Source organism: Tursiops truncatus, chromosome 15 (assembly GCF_011762595.2).
Source record: "Tursiops truncatus isolate mTurTru1 chromosome 15, mTurTru1.mat.Y, whole genome shotgun sequence".
NCBI classification, from domain to species: Eukaryota; Metazoa; Chordata; class Mammalia; order Artiodactyla; family Delphinidae; genus Tursiops; species Tursiops truncatus.
In genome coordinates this window covers 80,449,741-80,456,066 of record NC_047048.1, presented here as the reverse complement: position 1 = coordinate 80,456,066, position 6,326 = coordinate 80,449,741, and the positions used below count along the sequence as shown (strand labels likewise).

Below are 6,326 nucleotides of genomic sequence, written 5' to 3'. Positions count from 1 at the left end.
CAAGGTTGTGTCTTCCAGGAACTTTCTAGAACAGTGGTCATTTTGTCCTACAGGGACATCTGTCTGCAGATGATTTGGGTTGTCATGGGTTTGGGAGGGGGGGTGAGGAGAGGTTTCTGCTGGCATCTCGTGGGTAGAGGCCAGGGATGCTGCTAAACGTCCAACAATGCTCAAGGTGGCCCCATAACAAAGAACTATCTGGGGCTTCCCTGGTGGCGCAGTGGCTGAGAGTACGCCTGCCGATGCAGGGGACACGGGTTCGTGCCCCGGGCCAGGAAGATCCCACATGCCGTGGAGTGGCTGGGCCCGTGAGCCTGTGCTCCGCAACGGGAGAGGCCCCAACAGTGAGAGGCCCGCGTACCGCAAAAACAAAAACAAACAAACAAAAAAGAACTATCTGGTCCATGTGTCAATCATGCTGAGGTTGAGAAATCATGTTCTAGAACAAATGAAAAATAACATTGCAAAAACCATTAAAATATTCACAATTTGACTGCCAGCATGTCAATTTCCTGAGAAAAAATAAGTATATACTCTTGAAAAACATCAAAAATGACAACTAATCTGTTTTGGGTGGGGGGGGGCAAGTATGCTTTTAGGACTCCTTTTAGCACTGCTCGTTTATCTGTTTGGAACTCCAAGTTCTCAAAAAACAAAAACAAAAACAAAACCTCTAACCTCTTCACACCTCACCTCTCCTTCAACCTCCCAAACCAGGCACAGCTGCCAAAGTTCTTGGGACAAAACCACAGACAAGCAGCGGAAACTCTGCGCTGCGGATTTCTCCTCCCCTCTATGGGTTTATGCCTCAGGTTCAACAAGAGACCCCAACTGTCTCTTGCCATGTCTGGCAGGTGGGCTACGGATGGTGCTGGTTCTTTCTGTCTAATTATGTGCATTTCCTAGACCGATAACTTTTTGTGAAAAAGGGAAAAAAGTTCCTCGTTAACATAAATCCATCTCCTCTGACTTCTTCAGAATACTCCAAGGACCACTTCTGGCCAACAAGAAAGAAAGAAATGCCAAAAAAAGTTGTCCCCGGTTGGGTACCAGGGGGTTAGTCTCCTTCCTGTAGTCGGCAGGGTTAGAACCGGAACACTTTCAACTTCAGCTGTGAGGGGCACAGACCCAGTGACAACCAGGCTTTGCCACTGAGGTCACAAATCCAAAGGCCACAGGAGCTTTGCTTACCATGGAAACGATGCTGGAGAACCAATCACTTAAGATGTCATGTGATGCCCCACCCAGCTGATCCAGGGAGCTTTCACAAGAGTTTACAATGCAGGTATCATTGACCCCGTTTTACAGCCAAGGACTCCCAGACTCTGGACAGAAGTGCCGTGTTGTGCTGAATGAAGGTCGATCTATTTCTGCCAGTGCCCAGCACCGTCCATGATTCTCAGCGACAGGTTTGGAGAAAGAGGGGCCTTTTCTGCAGTATTCTCTTGATGTTGAACACATGGGGTAGCCCGTGATGGGTTCTCTTTGCCACCCTTTCTACAGGAACACTCCACCAAGCCAGAGCACCATATGCAGCCCCAGAGGCACTTCCCGAATCAGAACCCCCGGGGGCGGGCTGAAATCACATCAAGGTCACCAAGCCCTGCGGGGGATTTGGACGTGGGCTAAAAGCCTGAGACCCCCGGTCTACGATACTTTTAAATGCTTTTTAGTTTTCAACCCAGATTTCGTAGACCAGTGACACATCTGTGGGTCAGTTTCCTTGTCTGTAAAGTGGGGGTAACAGCATCCACCTACAAGAATTACATCGAGAATGAAGTGAATTTTCACGTACCAACCCCTTCGACAGGGCCTGGCTCATAGTAAGTGCTCAATCAACAGGGAGGCTTTAGTAAATATTATCCCAAGAGCCTCTGACAGGGAATCAACTACCAGCTTCAAAAGGGGCCAATGCACAAACAGTACTCTCAGCCCCTCTCCTTCTTCCTCATTCCTCTTCTCTCCTCCAGCACATGTTCACCTTCCTTTTCTCTTTTAGCCAGGACTCAGGCTGCCCATCACAGCCCAGCTCCCAGGGTACTTCCCACTCCTGGTGTTTCCTTTCTATTCCTGCCTCAAAGTATGTCTTAAAAACAAAACAAAACAAAACAAAAAAAACATTTGCAGTGGAAACAACCCAAGTGTCCACGGAGGGATGAGTGGATAAACAAAATGGGGTCCATCCATACGATGGAATATTATTCATTCCTTGAAAAGGAAGGAAATTCCGACACCTGCTACGACACGGATGAACCCTGAGGACATTACGCGATGTGAGGTAAGAGATAAGATGTGAGATAAGAGACGTATATTATACAATTCCACTTAGACGAGGTTCCAGAGTAGTCAAGTTTACAGACACAGAAAGTGGAATGGTGGGTGCCAGGGCCTGGGTTGGGTGGGGTGGGGAATTGTTGTTTAATGGGGCAGAGTTTCAGTTTTGCAAGATGAAAAGAGTTCTTATAGAGCTCACGGTCGGATCAACCCATACCTGAGCTCTCCGTGCCACACTGAGATGATCCTTACTGAAAAAGAACAGATTGTTCCTAAACCAGAAGAGGAGGTTGCCCAGAAGAAAAAGATATCCCGGAAGAAATTGAAGAAACAAAAACTTATGGCCCAGGAATAAATGCTGCAAAAAATAAATGCAAATAAAAGTAAAAGCAGGAAAAAAAAAAAGTTCTAGAGATTGGTTGCACAACATCGTGAATGTGCTCGACACTGCAGAACTCTACACTTCAAAACAGCCAAGATGGTCGATTTTATGCTTTGTGTATTTTACCACAAATTAAAATAAAGTTACAAACAAAAACAAACTTCCCAGCAGATGCAAACCCCTGGCTGGCAGCACTCTGTCCTGGCAGCTTTATACAGATGCAGGTAGGGATCCTGGGATGAACCCTGATTTCCCCACCAGAGGTTCTTTGTCCTCCTGTGGGCAGCCTGGGGCCCCAGAAGGGAAATAGGACACAGTGACATCTGCAGGGGGCAGAAGAAGCCCCCTGTGTGTGTGGGTCTAGAGATGGCACTGGAGCCTGCTCCCTGAGAGGGGAGGGGAGTTGAAGGGTGGGAGAGGGGCCCTTAGAGAAAGTCAGGCCCTCGGGATGGGCCCGAGGGAGCAGCACAGGGAACGAGCTTGTTTGGGCTCGTTTTAGGGTTTGCCTGGGACTAGTGGGCTTCCCAGGACGAGATTTTGAATGCAAAACCTGGCAGAAAAGCCCCAGGAAAACTGGGACAGCTTGTCACCCTACTCCCTCAAGGTCAGAGTTCCTTCCCCAGAGAGAGGGGACTTAAAACCAGTCCCCATCCTGCCTCCTCCACACACCCCAAAGGGCTTCCAGCCCCCAGCCCGAAGCGATTTCCAGTGTGAGAAACTACGTGCCAGTATCGTGAGAACCACATCTGCGATCTTTGCTCAGCCTTGGGCCCCTGTTCCCTTTACTTGCTAATAGAGCTCTTTTAAACCCACTTCTAAACATTAATAAATTCAGCCTTGCTCATTAAAATAGAGAGATGAAAAAATGAGCAACTGTGCGGCAGCTCCACTGTCTCACCTCCCCACGGGGTGGCCGTCCCACACTGTGAGGACACTAGTGAAAGGGTCCAGAGAGGGGGAAACGTGAAACCACGATCATATGAAACGTCCTGGAAATTGATCTGAAAAAAGGGACCCCTAGAGGATCCTGGGAGCAACGATACTGGAAGGGCTGGGGGATGGGGGGCGAGAGAGCTGGGGCAGGAGTACCAGGAGGGAGGGGGGGCGGGGGGCCCTGGGCAGTCACTGAGCCGTGGGACTCCAGGGGTCGGGGGCGCACACCGGGTCGGGGGCAGGGGGATCTTTTCCTTCGGGATGAACAGGGTGGGTTTCATTCCCAAGACAAGGGGGGGGGGGGGGGGGGGGTGTGTGTGTGTGTGTGTGTGTGTGTGTGTGTGTGTGTGTGTGTGTGTGTGTGTGTGTGTGTGTGTGTGTGTGTGTCACGCACTCAGCCTGCATCAGCGACAAGCAGAACAAGCTCCTGCCCTCCTGTCACTCCACGGGGCCAACCAGGCGATTCCAAATAGTGCCAAAAAGGGAACACGATGGGAGGGGCTGGCCCTGGGGGTGCCTTAATCAGTGATCTAGGACAGAAGGGCCCCCCTGAGGAGCTGACATTTGAGCTGAGACCTGAAGGATGATGAATGGGTCCAATTAAAGCAAGAGGGGAGGAGCCAGTGTTCCCGGCACATGGCTCAGCAGCGCAGAGGCTGAGCCGGGACCCTGAACTGGCAGGGGAGCAGCACGAGACCTGTGATGGAGGAGGGGACAGAAAGAGGGCGGTCCTGCCGAAGGCGAGGCTGAGGTTCAGGTGGGACTGGCGACACGATTCAAGTCATCCGGAGCAAAATTAAAATGTGGGCCCTTGGGCAAAACTTATTAAGAATTTCAAGACGGAGGCAAAGGAGCATGTAAATTAGGCACGAGGTCTGTCCGAGCACTGGCCTGTGCTGCTGCCCAGGTCGCTTGTCCATGAAGCCAGCTCTGGCTACAGATCCCCAGGGTCTTGCTAGCTCAGGGGTGTGGACTTGAGCTGGCTTTTAAACCGGCTCTTCCTGGAGGCTGTGGCTTTTGTAGGGTGAGAGGTGGTGGTAACCTTGACTTTGACCTTGAGCCTGCCAGCGTGCTGCATGAATGGACAAGTTGGTGGAGTCTGCAACTGCTCTTCTCCACAGCGCACACTGAGGGTCCAGGGTTCCACAGAGTCCACATCGGGAAACCCGGGATGTACCAAGAAACCCCTTAAAGACCAATACTCTCTCATGTCAGACGGGGGAAACTGAGGCCCAGAGAAGGGCCAACGTGGACTGAGGGCACACAAGTGTGACAGGGGCGGGAGCAGGGTAGTTGCCTACTGGTCCCCACTTGGGGTTCTTCACTGAGTCCGAAGCTAGCGCCCACAGAGCCTGGGCAGTCACAGGGCCTGGAAACCGGCCAGGTGGCCCCAAATGTCACACTGGGTAGGTCATGAGCTCAGATGGGGGAAGGGGAGGCAGTGGGTGAACACTGGAGCTTTGGGACTTTTGAGAACAGACAGATGCATGCGTTCCATTCAGACAGAGGCTCCAGCCCGCTGCTTCCGAGCGAGCCTGGGTGTGTAATTTAAATCTTATTAAATCATGAATCTGGGTCAGTGGTAATTTATAGATTACCTTCATTAACTGGATAAAAATAATCATCAACTCAACAGTGAGTCATAACAGCAATTAAAAAAAAGAAGTACAGCTTAGCGCTGGCTGGGGTGTGAGGACATGTCTCCAATTATTTCCCGAAGATTCTGGAGACTGGCAAAAATCAACATGCGTTTGGCCCAAGACAACTCCCTTTTTTCCCCTTAATTTTTAAACCCTTCAGGAGAAATTTAATCCACATGGTCGGATTTGTTTACATTTAAACCATCAAAACAGTGTTTGTAAGAAGCATTTGATGTCCAAGAACTGTTTTTTCCCTTCTTTTTTTAAAGGCCTTTGGTCTTTGAACCAGGAAGCTGTCTTGTGCCAAGATGAAACAAGCCTGTCTCCACGGAATGCTGAGTGCAGAATGGGCGCCCCCTCCCACCTTCCCACCTGCCCTCCTGCCCTGGGGGTCTGCCAGGGTCCCAGGGAATCCTCCCCAACCCTTGGGAAGCTCTGAGGGTGGGAAGGCAGCCTCAGAGGATCGGGTCTCCACTGAAACGACCCACCAGGCTCCTGTCCCAAAGGTAAGAACAGCAGCTTGAGTCTAGTGAGCAGCTCCTAGGCGCCAGGCCCAATACTGAGCTATCACCAACTCAGTGAGACAGGTGTACTTATCATGCCCACTTTATAGATCGGGAAACTGAGGCCATTAGAGACTAAGCCCATGAGCACAAAGATAGAGGGTGGCCAGGACTGGAGGTAGAGATTCAAGCACTTCAGAGAAGGGAAGTGGAGCTCAGAGTACATTAAAGCTGACAAATGGATTGGGATAAAGGATGTAAAGTATTTTGAAGGTATTACTTGCTATACATACACCATAGGTTAATATCACCTCAGTGAATGCGGTGCTGGCCACACCCCCCTCCCTCCTGCTCTGTCCTCCTTCCTTCCTCTCTCCCGCCCACCCTTCTCACTCTCTTTTTCCTTTCCGTCTTTCCTGCATTTATGGATTTAAATGGCTTTCCTCTGACCTTTTTTGGTGCTTCAGTCCTTTTCCTCCATTTATTTCTACATAATTGTAATCACTCTGCACGTACAATTTTACATTCTTCTTTTAGCCACTTAACCTTATCACTCAGGATGTTTCCACATTATAAAAAATGTTTCCTAAATGT

At 50.1% G+C, this 6,326-nt stretch overlaps 1 long non-coding RNA gene across 1 annotated transcript; it reads left to right on the top strand.

The window, feature by feature from the left end:
• Positions 1–1,275: 1,275 nt before the first annotated feature.
• LOC141276565 (uncharacterized) lies at positions 1,276–2,679 on the top strand. The gene is made up of 3 exons (XR_012326411.1): positions 1,276–1,409; positions 2,218–2,278; positions 2,540–2,679. It is a non-coding gene; the product is annotated as an uncharacterized lncRNA (long non-coding RNA).
• The last annotated feature ends 3,647 nt before the right edge of the window (positions 2,680–6,326 follow it).